This window comes from Rutidosis leptorrhynchoides, chromosome 3 (assembly GCF_046630445.1).
Source record: "Rutidosis leptorrhynchoides isolate AG116_Rl617_1_P2 chromosome 3, CSIRO_AGI_Rlap_v1, whole genome shotgun sequence".
Lineage (NCBI taxonomy): Eukaryota > Viridiplantae > Streptophyta > Magnoliopsida > Asterales > Asteraceae > Rutidosis > Rutidosis leptorrhynchoides.
In genome coordinates, this window is record NC_092335.1 from 37,028,088 (window position 1) to 37,048,367 (window position 20,280).

A 20,280-nucleotide genomic window follows, 5' to 3' on the forward strand; every position below is an offset into this window, starting at 1 on the left:
TGTTGTTGACTAATATGATATATGCAAAAGATCTATCTAATTATCTCTTTATATATACATATATACACTGCATAATAATGCATTCATAAATAAAACCTCACAACACTCACTTCTTCCTTCTATTTTCCTCTTCGATGAACCACCATAAACCGCAATGAGAACCATCGGACATCACCAACACTAAACTTGTTGGGTATTGGGGTTGATCGATGAAATCATCACCATAACCATGAAAAACTATCATTTACTAATATTCATCGAGTCACCTTGCACCCGATTCTCGTATTCCTTTATTCGACACCCATAACACCATCTTCTACCACACCCATCGACCTCAACCTCCACGACACAACCACGGGTTTCCTCCATCACCTCCATCCTCCTCCCTTCCATAGTCCATCGTCGGACGCCACCTCTGCAACCAAAACCACCACCTTATACACCGTTACCATCGAGCTTCCATCACCCTTTCATATATTGTTTTTACGAGCATCACCACCCAACATCTTGTCACTTTCTCTAATAAATCACCACCACTACCACTTTGAAACAACCACCACATATCACTCTATAGCTGCTATTGTTTGTTGATATTTGAAGGCCACCCAACAAAACATTCACGACATGTTACTGTTACGGAAGCAACTTCACTAATTTCTTTTTCTTTTCTTCCTGTTATACTTCGCTATGGTCTGTTTGATCCAACACCACAAGCAAACCCCCATTTATTCTTGAGTTTTATCACTGTATCGTTTCTACTGTTGGCACGTCTGTTTCTTTATTTTTATTTTTTTTTTGTTGAACTTCAAACACAGACCCAAACACCATTGTTGTATAGATTACTACTCCTCGTGTACGCTGCTACAGCAACTGTTCGTGCTTCCTTTCCTGTTACAGCGAATTAAACGATTGCTGAGTTGATGATGAATGATGATTTGAATACGATGAAGAAATAACGATGATGAAGAATTGCTGCAGTTGCTGTTCATGCTCCCGTTTTATGTTACATCGACGATAGTGATGATTTTAAAAAGAAGAAGAAGAACGCAAAATATATACAGGTTATATGGTTTTAACTTGGTATTAAAACAGAAAATGTTAAACGGTGCAGTGGTTAAGATTATGAGAGTTTAAACGAGAGGTCCTTGATTCGAACCAGGCAACGGCATTTTATTTTTAACAATAGAAACAGTTGGGCCGTAAATTCTAATTTGTTTATTGGGCCGAACACTTTAATTGATTGTTGGGCTGAGGTTCATTATTCTGCTGGGCCGAAAACCATAGTATAAATATCAATGGGTTTCATATTAAATCACCAAGATAGAAATGGATTATTGGTTTGGGGTGTTAGTGGATGAGCGAGAGGTCTCAAGTTCGAGCCCGGGCTGGGGCATTAATTTTGTTATAAGCCTTTTTTTTCTCCTTGAGGTAGTTTCATTATTAAACTTTTTATTATTAATTTCATTATTATTATTATTGTTGTTGTTATTATTATGTGTATTATTATTAGTATTGTTAATATTATGATTGATATATTTAGGTAGTATAGTTTTAATTATTAATATTATCATAGGTATAAGTATTAAAGTTATTATTATTATTATTATTATTATTATTATTATTATTATTATTATTATTATTATTATTATTATTATTATTATTATTATTATTACTAATTACTAATGTTATTATTATTATTTTTATAATCTTAGTATTAATATCATTATCAAGATTACGATTATTATTAGGAACATAATAAAATTTATTATTATTTTCATTAATATCAATACTAGTATCATTTATAAATATTAGGATTATTATTATAAACATAATTATTATTATTAATATTAGTATTAGTAATAAAATGGTTAAAATTATTATTTTAAAGTATTAGGTATTATTATTAAAAATGATTATTACCATCATTACTTAATTTCTCATTTTATTAAAAACTACTATAATTATCGTTATTATAAGATTTATAATTAAAACTATCATTAACAGAAAATATTAATATTTTTATAGTTATTATTATACCATTAACACTAAGATTATTAACAATATTATTTTTATTAATAATATTAAGTATTATAAATATTATCATTTTTACCGTTACAAATATTATTTTTGTATTATTACAATTACTAGATTAAACAAACAAATGATATATATAAAAATATATATTTAACTTACATAACTTAACTATATTAATATTTTTATATGCAAAATGAATATAATTAATGAAACAATGAAGAATATATAAGTTTATAACATAAAAATAATATCATTAATAATAATATATATATTTATTCGATTACGAATACGTGTGTTAATATATATATATAAATGATATAGGTTCGTGAATCCGAGACCAACCCTGCATTGTTCAGTACCGTCGTATGAATATTTTTACTACAAAATATTGTATGGTGAGTTTCATTTGCTCCCTTTTACTCTTTACATTTTTGGGACTGAGAATACATGCGCTACTTTTACAACTGCTTTATTAAATGCTTTTGAAATACATTTTGAACTTCGAATACATGAAATGCTTTTATAAATGTTTGACGAGATAGAGACAAGCAAAACATTCCTCGAATGAATTATTATGCAGACAGAAGTTCTGCGGATTATTATTGAATTATGTGGACATGATAATTGCCACCATTGAATTATGTGGACATGATAATTGCCACCATTGAATTATGTGGACATGATAATTGCCACCATTGAATTATGTGGACATGATAATTGCCACCAATTGATATGAATGTTATGTATCGGGAGAATGATTTTATACACAGGTTATGTGTATGTTATTTTTGTGCACGAAATATGTGTACGGTTACTAAGATTTATGAAAAAGGATTTCGTACACGAGAAATGTGTACTGTATTTAAAAGATATCGCATGTACATTACAGGTGGGTATAGGATTCGGGCCCATTTGTACCATGCAGTATTTAAATCTTGTTGTCTATCAAAATGATGAATTTTATTGTTTTATGATAAACTTATGAACTCACCAACCTTTTGGTTGACACTTGAAAGCATGTTTATTCTCAGGTATAAAAGAAACATTCCGCTGTGCATTTGCTCATTTTAAAGACGTTATTTGGAGTCGATCATCGCAATGGAACCAGATGTTGGTGACTTCGTCCAGATGGATTAGGACGGGTCATTTCAGTTGGTATCAGAGCGATGGTCTTAGCGAACCAGTTCTTGCATTAGTGTGTCTAATTGATAGTCGTTAGGATGCATTAGTGAGTCTGGACTTCGACCGTGTCTGCATGTCAAAAGTTTTGCTTACCATTTTTGTCGGAAATCATTTGCTTATCATCCTTAGTAAATTACCTGCTCATTATTCTTAGTCTAGACACATCTTATCACATTGACTGCATGATTAGTGTATAGACAAAAATTCATATCTTAGCGTATCTGCTAATTCATATCCTAGCGTATCTGTTATTGTTATCTTTACCTGACAGTTTTCGTAGATTCCTCCGTAACTTATGGGATTTTAGTATTATATACGCATATGTAAATTATGTATTCCAGGGTACTAATCTACATCCTATAATCTATTTCTTATCGAAAAATCGTTCATCTGATCGTACGAGATGAATCCCTCAACCAGTTCAAATTCCTCGAATTCCGACAGCCATTCCGATATGGATGTTCACCTAAGCTCCGAAAGCAGTGTCACCAGAATGAATTAATCAACCAGCCATCCCTAATTCATCTGATGGGTTCGTAATAGACTTAATCAATGGAGATGAGAAGAGGGCGATCCTTTTCACCCACCAACCTGCACTCTTGATAAAGAGCCTGAAGCACTTACCGGCGAACCCATTCAAAACACCATTTTCGCACTCATTTCCAGATTATCTTTCCACGATTACATTCTATCTAAAATTCTAAACCTTATTCATCCGCTCGTTCCGACCGACAATCATCCTGGAATAATAGAAGAAGTCAACGAACTTCGCGCTCGAGTAATCAATTTGGAAAATATGGTGCAAAATGTATCAGCTTCAGCAACATCACCGGCACCAACCGTACCATCAATAATAGCACCAGTACCATCAACAATCCATACCTCAAAATCTCATTCTGTACCTCGAGTATAATCACCGTTCTACGTATCGATCTACATCAATTATCTTCATTCTTCATGGCAATTATGTAATCTCTAAAGTCTTAGAGATTATTTATTCTAGCTCAAACCGAAAATCAAATGAGTTTAATATCATATTGACTCATTAAGTCCATGATTACATCTGAAGAAAATATATATGTATATATGTTTTCATAAAGATTGTTATTAAAAAAAAAATTCTTTCGTACAAACTGTTAATGATGAAAATATTTTAACGGGTAGGTAATACCCGAGGAATACTTAGATTTCACATTAAAAATGTTGTAAATATATTTTGAACATACTTTGATATATATGTACATATTTGTTATAGGTTCGTGAATCGACCAGTGGCCAAGTCTTACTTCCCGACGAAGTAAAAATCAGTGAAAGTGAGTTATAGTCTCACTTTTAAAATCTAATATTTTGGGATGAGAATACATGCAGTTTTATAAATATTTTACGAAATAGACACAAGTAAATGAAACTACATTATATGGGTGAATGATCGAAGCCGAATATGCCCCTTTTGCTTGGTAGCCTAAGAATTAGTAAACCGATCTACTAATTGATGCGAATCCTAAAGATAGATCTATTGGGCCTAACGAACCCCATCCAAAGTACCTGATGCTTTAGTACTTCGAATTCATTTTTATCATGTCCGAAGGATTTCCCGGAATGATAGGGGATATTCTTATATGCATCTTGTTAATGTCAGTTACCAGGTGTTCACCATATGAATGATTTTTATCTCTATGTATGGGATGTATATTGAAATATGAAATCTTGTGGTCTATTATTATGATTTGATAATATATAGGTTAAACCTATAACTCACCAACATTTTTGTTGATGTTTTAAGCATGTTTATTCTCAGGTGATTATTAAGAGCTTCCGCTATTGCATACTAAAATAAGGACAAGATTTGGAGTCCATGCTTGTATGATATTATGTAAAAACTGCATTCAAGAAACTTATTTTTGATGTAATATATTCTTATTGTAAACCATTATGTAATGGTCGTGTGTAAACGGTATATTTTAGATTATCATTATTTGATAATCTATGTAATGCTTTTTAAACCTTTATAGATAAAATAAAGGTTACGGTTGTTTTAAAAACGAATGCAGTCTTTGAAAAACGTCTCATATAGAGGTCAAAACCTCGCGACGAAATCAATTAATATGGAACGTTTATAATCAATATGAACGGGACATTTCACAATTAGGGTAAAATATTAAATTTTGCTGCTATTTTATGCAACCTACCTATTCCTGACGACCATGTTTGAATGATGTCAGTAGATATACGGGTGCGCTTGCTTTGCTTTATATCGAACTCTTCAGGCGCATCATTTTTTACAATTATGCTGATTTTTGATGCTGCGCGCAAGCTGTTTTTAGGCTTTATCTGTGCGCTCATCTTTGCATTTTGCTTTTGCATCACAAGTTGCCGTTTTTTGGCGTTAGGAAATTTTTCAACCTTTGCATGTGCGACGTCTTTCTTATTCCTTGGTTGGCGCTGTCTCGCTAAATCAGTAATGTGAGTGCGGATCTTTTTTCTGCAGTTTCTTTTGACTCCTTGGTTCGTCTTTACACTTTTTCTAAGATTTTTCGAACCCTGCATCTTATAATAACGTATAATATTTTTAAAACAGGTAGTCACAACATAGTTTTTACGCACCCTAATTACATAATTAAGCGTTTATCTTAATTGTTGCTAACTTTAAAGTGAGCGATTTTGTTTCAAATACAAATTGGTGCTTGAACCTTTTTCTAGAAACTGTGACACTGCAATATTAAATATCGATTTGAAATATTTATGTACCTGTGAGTGTAGCGCTTCTTGGGTCATCCGCTGCTCACTTGACTCTACATCCTTTTCTTTCTGCCTCATACCCTCTAGCCTCGTTCTGTTCTTCTCATCCACTTCTGATTTTATGGTTGCAATTCCCCGTTTTGTTGAGAATTTTAGCATGCCATGTATTGTCGATGATATGGCACCTAACTTTTGCAAGGTGCTCCTGCTTAACAGTTTATTGTGCTCAGCTTTTGATTGGACTACAGTGAATTCAATTTCAACATCACTTTTCTTTTTATCATTAATGTCGTCTCGTAGCTCTAACCCAATTTTAATCGTTCCTAATGACGGGACCATTTCACCAGCAAAACCAAACAAAGTAGCTGCTTTCTTTTTTAACTGCGACCTAACTGACATAGGCAACGACATGTAGTAATGTTCATACATTACATCTGTACCACAGCCAGTGTCTACGCATAATCCCTTAAGTTCCTGATTGCAGCTTCTGATGTATCCTTTAACTATCACGGGTTTGTTCAGCCAGTCCCTTTTACTTGCTTCGAATGAGATTCCTGCTTTTCTCCAATCTCTAACCTTTCTCACTTTTGCTATCACGTTCTCACTTGTTACCATATTTATGGTTTTTTGTGCTTCCCCTGCTTTTAGTTCACTTTTCTTTCTCCACGGAAATTCTTTTTCCTGTCTTGACTTGTGGCCTTCTGCTTTAGCCGATTTCTTCAAATCCTGCAACCTTCCCTTTTTTAGTTCTGCAACCACCCACTCGATTAACTGCCTGCACTTATTAGTTTAGTGACCAAAATCATCATGAAAATCACAAAATTTGGTTTTGTCCTTTTTTGCATAATCAGGTAGTGGTGTTGGTGCTTCGAACGTTTTACATACTGACTCAGTTGCCAATATCTCCTTTGCAATTTGCTGAGATCTTTTATGATTGCATAATTATCATCATGAACGCTCTTGTTTCGGTAACTACCACCTCCTCTACTGTTGTTGTACCGTCGGTACTTATTGTTATTATGATAACTTCCGCCTTTGAGAGAGTTATTATTATTATACCTCTTCGCAGATCCAGAACTCTTGCTCTGATCACGATGGTGATCATCATCATTATTGCCTTTGTCCAGGTAGCTTTTTTCGCAATTCTGTGTTATATCTTCTTGCGCCCGCATGTAATCATGCGCCTCCTTTATTGCTTCCGCAAATGTTTGCAGAACCTTCCTTCTCAACCTCTGCCACAAAGATAGGTGCCTTTCTGTATCAAGGCAGTGTATAAACCCTGACACCTTTTGGCTTTCTGGTAGATCTGGTATTTTAGCCACTTCTTTGGTGTACCTATCAATGATCTCACCCAAGGATTCTTTGGGTTTTTGCTTTATGTCATGGCATTCCACATGTAACAACCCGACTTCGCTTTACCAAAAACACACTTAAAAAAAAAAATCTGGCGCAGCACATCTGGACGGCGTCCAGATATCTGGACGGCGTCCAGCAATGAAAGGTGGGACGGCGTCCAGAAGATCTGGACGGCATCCAAATTGCCTTCCAGCTGCTGTCCTCGGGTCCAACTTACACGAGCAGAAATCCCGCTTCCCGACACTTTTAAACGAAAACCTTTTCACAACATACCACAATATAATAAACTAAGAGGTTTTCATCATCAAAACAAGTTTTACATCACCGGGCCCACATCGGCCCGAATTACGCTTTTCGTTCAAAATTACAAGTTTCGACCATTAGAGTTTAAATTCCAAACGACCCCTAGAGCATGGTGTTTGGGGTTAAACTACCCAAGTCTTGGCCGACTTCCAAAATCTAAGTACCCAAAAGCATCCCTTAACCAAACAAGTGGGAGACTACTAATCCAATTGAATGCCCTTGCCTTTATCCAAGCCCGAGCCTAAAAAAGATAAACAACGAGAGGGTAAGCTAACGCTTAGTGAATGCAATAATTATACATATATATATACAACCTATCTATTTGCAATCACATCCACCAAATACCTCATACGAACTTGTAACTCAAATAGCATGTAATCAAACCCGTAATACTAACAAGTCATACATTATCACAAAACCGCATTAGCATACACTCAACTCAATATATATATAATATGCTAAACAATCAACAATCTCAATATGGTTAACCATAAATGCTATGGTGCTACCGGCTCGTGGTTCACACCATACGCAATTGAGTCATACTCTTTTATAGTGCTACCGGCTCGTGGTTCACACTTTGTTTTATAGTGCTACCGGCTCGTGGTTCACACTCGATGCTACCGGCTCGTGGTTCACATATTAGTTTATAGTGCTACCGGCTCGTGGTTCACACTCGATGCTACCGGCTCGTGGTTCACATCTTACCGCACACATGCTATGGCACTACCGGCTCGATGGTTCATGTCATAACACTCACAAATAAACACGCCATATACACATACGTATAATTACTCCACTCACCTTAGAGTCTTTTGCGAAAGATCACCGAGCTTGCAACTTTAATGTAACGTACCTATTACATTTAGCACATAAACAATCACAACTTAAGTTGGTCAACCAACTTACTCCCCCATTCTAGTGCCATTTTGACCCAAGGTGCTATTCTGACCCATTTGCGCCCTTAACCCTAATATTTGGATCAACACCAACAAAACCCTAACACTAGCCAAATTGTATAGACCCGTCCTAATCCATCTGGACGAAGTCCAAATCGATTACAAACGATTCACAATAGTTGATTACATCGCTAGGTACTTGACCTCTATATGATACATTTTACAAACATTGCATTCGTTTTTGAAAAGACAATCTTTCATTACATCGAAAGTTGACGGCATGCATACCATTTCATAATATATCCGACTATACTTGACTTAATAATAATCTTGATGAACTCAACGACTCGAATGCAACGTCTTTTGAAATATGTCATGAATGACTCCAAGTAATATCTTTTAAATGAGCAAATGCACAGCGGAAGATTTCTTTCATACCTGAGAATAAACATGCTTTCAAGTGTCAACCAAAAGGCTGGTGAGTTCATAGGTTTATCATAAAACAATAAAATTTATCATTTTGATAGACCACAAGATTTAAATGCTGCATGGTACAAATGGGCCCGAATCATATACCCACCTGTAATGTACATGCTATATCTTTTAAATACAGTACATCTTTCTCGTGTACGAAACCATTTTTATAAATCATAGTAACCGTACACATATCTTGTGCACAAAAATAACATACACAAACTGTGTATAAAATCATTCTCTCAATATATAACATTCACATCAACTGGTGGCAATTATCATGTCCACATAATTCAATGGTGGCAATTATCATGTCCACATAATTCAATAGTGTCAATTATCATGTCCACATAATTTAATAATAATCCGCAGAACTTCTGTCTGCATAATAATTCATTCGAGGAATGTTTTACTTGTGTCTAACTCGTCAAACATTTATAAAAGCATTTCATGTACTTGTAGTTCAAAACATATTTCAAAAGCATTTAATAAAGCAGTTATAAAAAAAACAGCGCATGTATTCTCAGTCCCAAAAATGTAAAGAGTAAAAGGGAATCAAATGAACTCACATACTGTATTTTGTAGTAAAAATACATATGACGTCATTTAACAAGTGTAGGGTTGTCCTCGGATTCACGAACCTATATCAGTTGCATATACATTAAGACATATCTTATTTAATCAATTAAGTTTACTTATATTTTATAATTTATTAAATTTAGTATCCTTAAATATAATTATACTTATAATAAATATATGATTTATAATTTAATTAAAGTTTTATCAATATAAATGGTAATATATTAGTTAAAAACATATTAGTATGTAATATTAGTTGACTTGTAATATATTTTTATATAGATAACATTTGTTTGTTAACAATAATAATTATAATAATACCAAAAATAATAATAGTAATGATAATAAATAAATAAAATGATAATACTTTTAATAATAAAAATGTAATATGAAAATAATAATATTAAAAGTGGTAAAAATAATAGTAATAATAATCCAAATGCTCATTTTAATGATAATAATAATAATAATAATAATAATAATAATAATAATAATAATAATAATAATAATAATAATAATAATAATAATAATAATAATAATAATAATAATAATAATAAAAATGATAATTGAACTACCTTAAAAGCTTTTCCTAAAAAAAATGCCCAAGCCCGGGTTTGAACCCGCGACGTCCCGCTAACCCGATAACATCCTTAATCACTCCTCTGACCTCGTTTTTCTGATTAACTCAGATTTATATTTGTATACCCTATCATGAACCCGATCACCATCATAATACGACCATCACTATGATTATCATACTCATCACTTTACAATCCTCACTATCATCTAACCCGTTATCATTGTCATCAAAACCTAATCCCAATCATCACCATCATCTAACCGTTACATCTAATTCGGTTATCATCATAATAAACACATGAGCATCATCATCCTTTCATCATCCGTCATCATCATCTATTATCATTATCATTACATACTAACCGAACCATGACCATCATCATTGTTGAAAGGGAATAGCTATGGCAGCAGTTCGTACGTCGACAACAATAATAATTTATCCAAGTAAATTTTTGGGCCGACTCATAATTGATTTAGATTAAGTGGCCCGATTTACTCACTAGTCCATGTATCCGTTAATTGACCCAAGTGCAATCAGCCCAACAATAGTAAAGCTCTTAGCCCATCAATAAACCATATCCCGTAATAAAAAAAAATGTACGTGCATGTTTGGTTTAAAGTTGAGTAGCTTTAGGTAAACCACTATCCTAACTTATATTCCAAATGGGGTTCTCGGTTCAAAGCAATTCATGCAGCCAAAAGAATAAAGGGTTTCCATTACACTTTATCCCCTTCTTCTTTTTTTTTTTTTTAGTCGACAACCACAGCAACCATGTTTTTATTTTTAATATCGTTTATAATCATCAACGCATACTCACTTTTGTTGACCATCTAATCCTAATCCCCCATATTCATAACCACTAGACTATATTTAATTTCCCAAGTTGTATTTAAATAAATAGGAAAAATCTTGGTTGGTTTAGAAACCCATTTGGTAGACTAGTTGGTCGATAGGCCCTTTGTACATGCCACAGTCGACGTAATCAATAAAAAAAATAGAATTCGAGTGGCAGTTTTATGGTTGTAAATTTATGTAATATGGAGCACTTGTTAATTAAGTTGTAGATTAACTAAATTTAAGAATTTTAGAAAAGGAAAAAATGGCACCCACATGGAACTAGAAGTGGGTGGGTACTTACCGACACTTCCTTTTTTTTTTCTTTTTCTTATATGTTCCACTAGTTCACCTGCTCCACTTGCCTTTATCTTAATCATCATTTTTCTTTTTAGCCTTCTTGAGTTATTTGGAGCCTCCCCAACAGGCTCGTTTATCAGAACAGCATCTTATGTTTTATCCTAATTCAGTTCACAAGTAATCCAATAGTAATTAAGTTGACGATGGTTGAACTAGACAGAAAAGAATGGGAACACTAGGTGATGGTTATTTTTGGGTGTTCCTGGTGGTGGTTCAAAGAGGGTCACGTATGATTAAAGATGAAGAGGTGTTGGAGGTTATGGTGGTGAGGTTTGTCTAATAGTAACAACGAATAAAAGAGCAAACCCTAACCGTATCTGTTGTTCTCGGTGATCAAATTTGTCTATAATAGCGATAGAGAGTAGCAGAAACCTGATGGTGATTGTGGTTTGGCATTCCATCGAGCATTGGCGTGATGGAAAGAAACAGAAAATATTAAGTGTAGCAACAACAAGTGTACCTGGTTTGTGTATTGTAATTGACAAATAAAAATCACGAGGGTTATTGATGGTGATAGTGTTGAGCTTGTAAACAGAAAATTACAATAATGGTTAAAGATGGTGAGGATTGTTATGATAGTAGCTAACAAAGAAAAAATAATAAAGGTGGTAAATGGTGTATCATATGCACTTGTATTTAGTTATAATATGATGATAGTGTGTAGATATTTTGATATGCACTTGAACACAGTAACATTCCATTTGATAATTGAGTTCACGGGTTTACAGAAAAAAACACAACAAACTGACTTTGACGCATAACAGATTATTTTAGGCGTAATTATTTATTATTATATATATTATATTTAATGTTAACAATTACTAAATATAATAATAATGTTATAAAAGAAAAATTATCATAATAATAAACATTAATAACAATGATAATTTATTATTAATAATAGTGTTTATAATGATAAATTATTAATATCACTATAAAAAATTAATTTTATTACATAATTATTTTCATAAAGTGGAGTATTATAAATTCATATACTTTGATCTTAATTCTTGTAAAATTATTTATAAAATGTATGTCACTTGTTTGTTTTTAGTCCTAATTAAGATATACATAGTATTAACATTCCAAAGCATTTTATAATTTACGCAAATTATCTACAGACCAATGATTACCATTATTATATTCGAAACCATTTATATTCAATATACTTCATTTACATATATAGATGTTTTAAATAATAAGTATTATATATATATATATATATATACCTATTTACAATAATGGTTTGTGAATCGTCGGAAGTAGTCGAAGGGTAATTGAATACATGAACACAGTTCAAAAGTTTTTTTTTTTTTTTTTTTTTTGAGGCTTAACATTACAGACTCTGCTTATCGTGTCGAAACCATATAAAGATTAAGTTTAAATTTGGTCGGAATTTCCCGGGTCGTCACAGTACCTACCCGTTAAAGAAATTTCGTCCCGAAATTTGAGTGAGGTGGTTATGGCTAACAATAAAAATGTTTTCATGACGAATGTGAGTTGATATATAGAGTCTTATCATTATTGATTAATATAGATAAAACGATTTGATTACTTGAAGTGTACGAATGAAGCTATCACTAATGAGTGAAATATATTTCGTCTTAACTTTTGACGTTGTCTCGATTGAATTCCGGAATTCATGGAATTTAAAAGAAAATCTTCAAAATCTATAAGATTTGATTCTTCGGTGAATAAGGAAATTAAGATCTCTATAATTAAATGCGATTATCAGTCTCGATTGCTTTGTCTGATATTTTCACTATAAATGGACTTCTTCCGTTCCATTATCTTCACCACTCTAATACTTTCTTTCTCGATCCATACTTTCAATGATTGTGAATATGCTTAATCCAACTCTGATTCTTAATCTCATTCTGACCATCACAACAATCATTCTTCTATTCCAACTCCCACCAGAAGAATCTGTATATTTCTACTATTATCTTGAGGTTATAGTGTTCTTCATTCTCCCGTGTATTTAGGTTGCTATCTGCATTGATATACACAGTTTGTATTTTATGTGTTTGTGATCGGCTTTGTATTTTCCTTTATATTTCGGAGCTCCATGCTCTTGTTTTCTCTTCCCGGTTCTAAATCAAGCGGATAATGGTCCAAAATTCGTAGATATAGAGTTTTGAATGATTATAATGTTCTAAGCAGGAAGGATTGTAATAGCACAATTTGATTTTGTAAATTACCAGAATCGTAGAGAATAGGACTATCAAGGATATATTTTCTTGATATGTTTAGAAGCTAAGCAGAATGACAGAGTTATATAACATGACACATAATAATGGTATGATCTACTGTGAATCATCATGTTTCATTAGAAATTCAGCATGACTTACTGTAATATAATCACGTTGGCCAAGCACAATTATATTATACTAACTCATGCTTCAATTCCCAACATTTCTCCACAATTCATTCATAATTTATACTTAGATTTTACAGAAGTTTCCAATATAATGGAATACAGAAAACACGAAGAGGTAGATAATTTCGGACAAGAATATTTATGAAAATATTCTCAGAAATATCGAAGATATTCATGATGATATTTTGGAATTTCTAAGTTCGAAGGTTGATGAAGAAAAATTTTCCGCACAATTTTAACATGACTTCGGAGCAAGATATTCTCTAAAGATTTCATCGAATCCAGAATTACCTGGATTCTTTGACTATAGGGTTTGATCCTTGTATTTGTCCTTGGTCTCCTTCATGGTTAACTTAATCCATTTTTCAGTACCAAATTTTCTATTGAGTGTTTCCAACACTCCATTCTTTATCATCAAACTCTTAGCCATTTAGGCCATCTACAATTTTTCTATTTCCTCTGCATTCAATGCTACGATATCTGAATCAACGGTTATCAATCCGAGGTGGTTTCAAGAAAATTGTGTTTTTAGATGATTAAACGCTGATGGAAGTATGGTGGAATATAAAAGGTTCCCCGGTAACAATAAAAGAGCACGCGTATATATCAAGATTATAATAAGGTTGTTTTGAATGAAAAGTCGAAGTTGACTTGTTGAAGCTGTGACAAAATTTGCTACTTTGAAAGGAATTACCAAGTTATTTTGGGTAATAATAACACTTAAAGGAATTAGCACAGATACGTGTTAAATGTTTACTCAGGTTCTGAGAGTTTTCAAGTGCATAACTATATGCATCAATCTCTTCCTACGTAGATGAAGTGCGGTTGGTTCATCCTCTCGATTGAGGTGTTTTCAAGAATTTATGAAAGGTTTGAACGCAGATTGTAACTGTCGAAATACCAATTAGGTTTAAGATGAAATCAAGTGGCAAACTTGAAGAATTGTTTAGTTTCATATGTTATAATTATCCCATATTGATAGTCCACAGTTAGCAATTTAATAATTCATATATAGTTTAATCTATAATATTCAAATTAAATACGTATCGTGACCCGTGTACATGTCTCAGACTCGATCACAACTCAAAGTATATATATTATTTGAAAATCAACCTCAACCCTGTATAGAGAACTCGATCATTACTGCATATAGAGTGTCTATGGTGATTCCAAATAATATATATAGATGTGTCGATATGATATGTCAAAACCTTGTATACGTGTCCCGATATTTAAAGTGCGTAAAAATAAATAACAGAAATTTAAATGACGATAAATAAAGTGCGTAAAGTAAATAACAGAAATTAAATGACGATAAATAAAATTGCGAGAATGTAAATTGCGATAATTAAATTGCGATAAATAAAATATAATCAGTTAGCTAGGAACAATTAGCTAGGAACAGTTAGCGTGGATTCTTAACAAAATTTCTCATAGTTAATTTGTTTGTTTCTAACAAATTTTATTTTGTCTAATGTTTTCTTCATTAAGCCACTTGTTGGATTCTGGTAAATCAAAATTCAAATATGAAATTGGATGAAAATGGATATTTGGCAGTGAACGGATACGTATATCGGTGGTTGTAAGTAGAATAGTAAATGACTGTTGAATCAGCTTCGAAGAATTTACAGTGTAACTTATTAATGTGAAATCTAAATATTCCTCGGGTATTACCTACCCGTTAAAATATTCTTACCATTAACAGTTTGTACAATAGATTTTTTTTTTAAATATAATCTTTATGAAAACATATATACATATATATTTTCTTCAGATGTAATCATGGATTTTGAAAGGACCCGTTCATATACATTATAAACGATTCACAATAGTTGATTACATCGCGAGGTATTTAGACCTCTATATGATACATTTTACAAACATTGCATTCGGTTTTAAAAGACAAACTTTCTTTACAACGAAAGTTGACGGCATGCACACCATTTCATAATACATCCAACTATAATTGACATAATAATAATCTTGATGAACTCAATGACTCAAATGCAACGTCTTTCAAAATATGCCATGAATGACTCCAAGTAATATCCTTAAAATGAGCTAATGCACAGCGGAAGATTTCTTTAATACCTGAGAATAAACATGCTTTAAAGTGTCAATCAAAAGGTTGGTGAGTTCATAGGTTTATCATAACAATCATGTCAATATATTAATAGACCACAAGATTTCCGTTTATAAAGATATGTACACTCGCAAGTGTATAAAAGTATTCTATAAGTTGTAGGCACCCGGTAACAAGCCTTAACGTTCATGTTTTACCCTCTGAAGTACACCAGATCAGGTGTGTTTAAAATAACCTCGAAGTACTAAAGCATCCCATAGTCAGGATGGGGTTTGTCAGGCCCAATAGATCTATCTTTAGGATTCGCGCCAACTGTACATAGACAAGTAGTTTAATGTTACCAAGCTAAGGGTATATTTCTGGTTTAAACCCACGTAGAATTAGTTTTAGTACTTGTGCCTATTTCGTAAAACATTTATAAAAAACAGCGCATGTATTCTCAGTCCCAAAAATATATATATAAAAGGGAGCAAATGAAACTCACCATACTGTATTTCGTAGTAAAAATACATATAACGTCATTTAACAAGTGCAAGGTTGGCCTCGGATTCACGAACCTATATTAATTATATATATTTATATGTTGGTTAATATTTGTCTAACAATTTTTGGTCAAGTCATAGTGTACCACAGTCCTAATGCTCGAGACTAATATGCAAAAGTCAACTTGACCCAAAATGACTTCTAAAATTTATACGTGTTTATTATATAACTTAACTATAGTCGTTTTATATATTTAAATATATTTATTAAATAATAAAAGTCATTTATTAATAAAAATTTATATTAACGTTTATATATGATAAAATATACTTTTATATATCTTAAGTAGCAAAATTTATAAAGTTCACTTAATATCGTAAAACTATAGTGGTAAGTATTATTAATATAATTATATTACGCGTGGTGAAAAATATCTTTGTATCCCCTATTTATTTGATAAAATAATATTGATCATAATAATAATAAGTAAAAGTTGTATTATTTTGTAATAATAATTATTATTATTCTATAAAAAAAATAACAATATTTATATTTACTAAAAATGGTATTATGATAAAATGATAGTACTAACATAATAGTAATAATGATATTTTACAATAACAATGATATTTCTATTAAAATAATAACGACGATATTAATAATAATCATTTTAACAATAATACTAAAATTCAGTTGACTATAACTTCTAATCCGTTCATCGAAACCATTCGATATCTAAATGAAAAGTTCTTAATTTTTCGCTTGCTTTCCAATGACATGCATATCATATACCATATCTCAGTAGCATATGTATCTAATTCAGGATTCAACAAACCTATCTAAGGACAATATCAAATGTACAAGCATGCATAATCATATATACTCGAGCACTAGTCAGGGATACACTATTGATATATAAAAGTTAAGTTATGAGTGCTCACGTATCAATATTGAGATTCAATATTGCAGGAAAGTATGTAGACGCAACGGAGATGATAAATACTAGATTGACCTCACGAGTATACCCATGAACTATACCCATCACCTCCATAGCTATAACTCATAATTTCTTTAGCTTCGACTCATTCAAAAAAAACTATTTTGAAATCACTCGGACATCACTCCGTCGTAATATTTTATGTATACTAATAATATCTTGAAATAATACAGAGCAAATATATATATATATATATATATATATATATATATATATATATATATATATATATATATATATATATATAAATCGATTGAGAGAGTTTAGAGAAATATATTTTCAAGTTTCTATGAAATAATGAAACCTATTGAATTCTATTTATAATATATTTTTGAATTATTAAAGTGAATTATTAAAGTATGAATTATTAAAGTGAATTATTAAAGTATGAATTATTAAAGTGAATTATTAAAGTATGAATTATTAAAGTAAATTATTAAAGTATGAATTATTAAAGTAAATTATTAAAGTATGAATTATTAAAGTATGAATTATTAAAGTGAATTATTAAAATTAAAGTAAAGTAAAAGTAAAGTAAAGGTAAAGTTAAAGTATAGTAAAAGTATAAAAACTATGTATGTATAATACGCGTATAAATATATATAATATTAATTTAAATCGTTATATATATTTAATGAAATAAAATATAAATATCGTTATATTTATTATATTGGTTAAGTAATGAGTTGTCAAAAGTGATTCTAGATATTTATAAAAGTTATATACATTTTAATAATAAAGTTCTTTTTAAACTTAAAACGTTTTTGTACGTTTGAAAATAGATTAATAGAATATTATGGAAACCAATTCTCCACTAGCTTTTGTCTAACTTTCGTAAATGACACTTTTTATTTTTATTTATAAATAGCTTTACAAATTATTCCGAATATCGTTAAGAGGAATAGATTTTCTCAAATCATAGTGGACCTCTCAACAGAGACTTGTAACCATAATTCAATGTTTCTAATAATTCAATCATTTAATATATATTTTTTTTTAATTTCGTCGATAATCATATTGAAACAAATATGTTCATATAAAGCATTATACATTTAAATACTTTGTTGACATTTTTAATTTATAACATATACACATATACATACATATTCATATATGTTCATTTAATGGTTCGTGAATCATTGGAATTTGGTCGAGGTTTAAATGAATGTATAAACATAGTTTAAAATCCTTGAGATTTAACTTAACAAACATTGTTTATCGTGTTAGAATAATATAAAGATAAAGTTTAAATTTAGTCAGAAATTTCTGGGTCGTCACAGTACCTACCCGTTAAAGAAATTTCGTCCCCGAAATTTGATAGAGGTCGTTATGGCTAACAATGAGAATGTTATTATGACGATTATGAAGTTTTATCATGTCTAAGAAGTTTGGATAAAATAATTCGATTACTCAAAGCGTATGAGGGAAGTTATCGTAAATGAAGGAAATAAGATTATAGTGATTCGTCATATCTTTTGACGTCATCACAATTGATCTCCGAATTTAAAGAAAATCTTTGTAATCTATGTTGGATTTGATGCTTCGGTGATTAAGGAGATGATGATTCTCTTTGAATTAATACGATAATCCATCTTGATTTCTCTGTCGAGTATTTCACTATAAATCCACCTCCTTCGTTTCCTTACAACTCACACCTTCTATTCTTTCTCCTTCAACTCATATTTTAAAGTATTTGTCAATATGCTTCATCCAGTACTGATTCTCGATATACTCCTCACTTTCATATATGTCGTTCTTCTTTTTCATCTGTCTCCGGAAGAATCTATTTACTTCTACTATACTCTCAGTTTTATAGTGTTTTTAGTTCTTCCGTGTCTTTATATTGCTATATGCATCGATATATACGGTTTATAATTTTTGGGTAGTTGTTGGGTTTTATATCTTCCTTTATATTTCAAAGCCCCTGCTTTTGTCTTCTATAATCATTGATATCCATAGTTAATGCTCCCTTCTATTTGCTGCGATTTATACTCCAATTTCTATTTTGGAGTTTTGTCCTTTCTTTTCTTCTTCTTGCGATTAAGCAACATTTGTAATGGTCCAGTATTCGCAGATATGAATTTCAGAATGAACATAGTTAATGTTCTAAGAAGGAAATGGTAATGGCACGATCTTAATTTGTTAATTTACCAGAATACCCTGAAAAGACCGAATCATCAAGAAAATATATTCTTGATATTTTTAGAGATTAAATAGAATACAAGAGTCGTGTAACATGGAACATGATGACAGCATGGTCTGTGAATCGTCATGTCCCATTAGAAACTCAGCATGACTTACTGTAATATAATCACGTTGATCAAGTGTCATTATATTATACTAACTCATGCTTCAGTTCCCAACACTACTTCAAAACATTCATAATTTAAACTCGAAAGTTTATAGAATATAGAAACTAATAGTTTCTTATATGATGTAACATTGATAGCGCAAAGAGATAAATAACTTCAGATAAGATTAGTTGTGAAAATATCTTCAGAAATATCGCGGATATTTATAATGAAAGATATGATAATATCTTAGAATTTCTAATATTGATGGATGATGATGAAGATTTGTCTGTAAAGGTTTAGAATAAAGAGTAAGGTATTCGTTAATGACTTTAGCAGGCACTGAATCATTTGGATTCTTTGAAGGCAGATTTAGTATTTGTGATTTGTCCACAGCCTCCTTCATAGTCTGTTCAATCCGTTTTCCAGTTCCAAACCTTATCTTTTTCTCAGCTTTACCACCTTACTATTCTTTGTCATCAAACTTTTTACTGTTAAGATCGTTTACAGTTTTTGATGCTTCGTCAGCATTTCAAGAACTAGTTTGCAGTTCAAAATATTTTTCAGAACTTCACATTCGAAGTATGTAAGTCCATGAGATAAACGTTTTACGTACACATATAACTGTTGGCGTAGACATGCTGCGAGATTTCAAAATACTGGTTACTATTTTCTGATGATTCGTATGACAATTCTCGTTACAAGA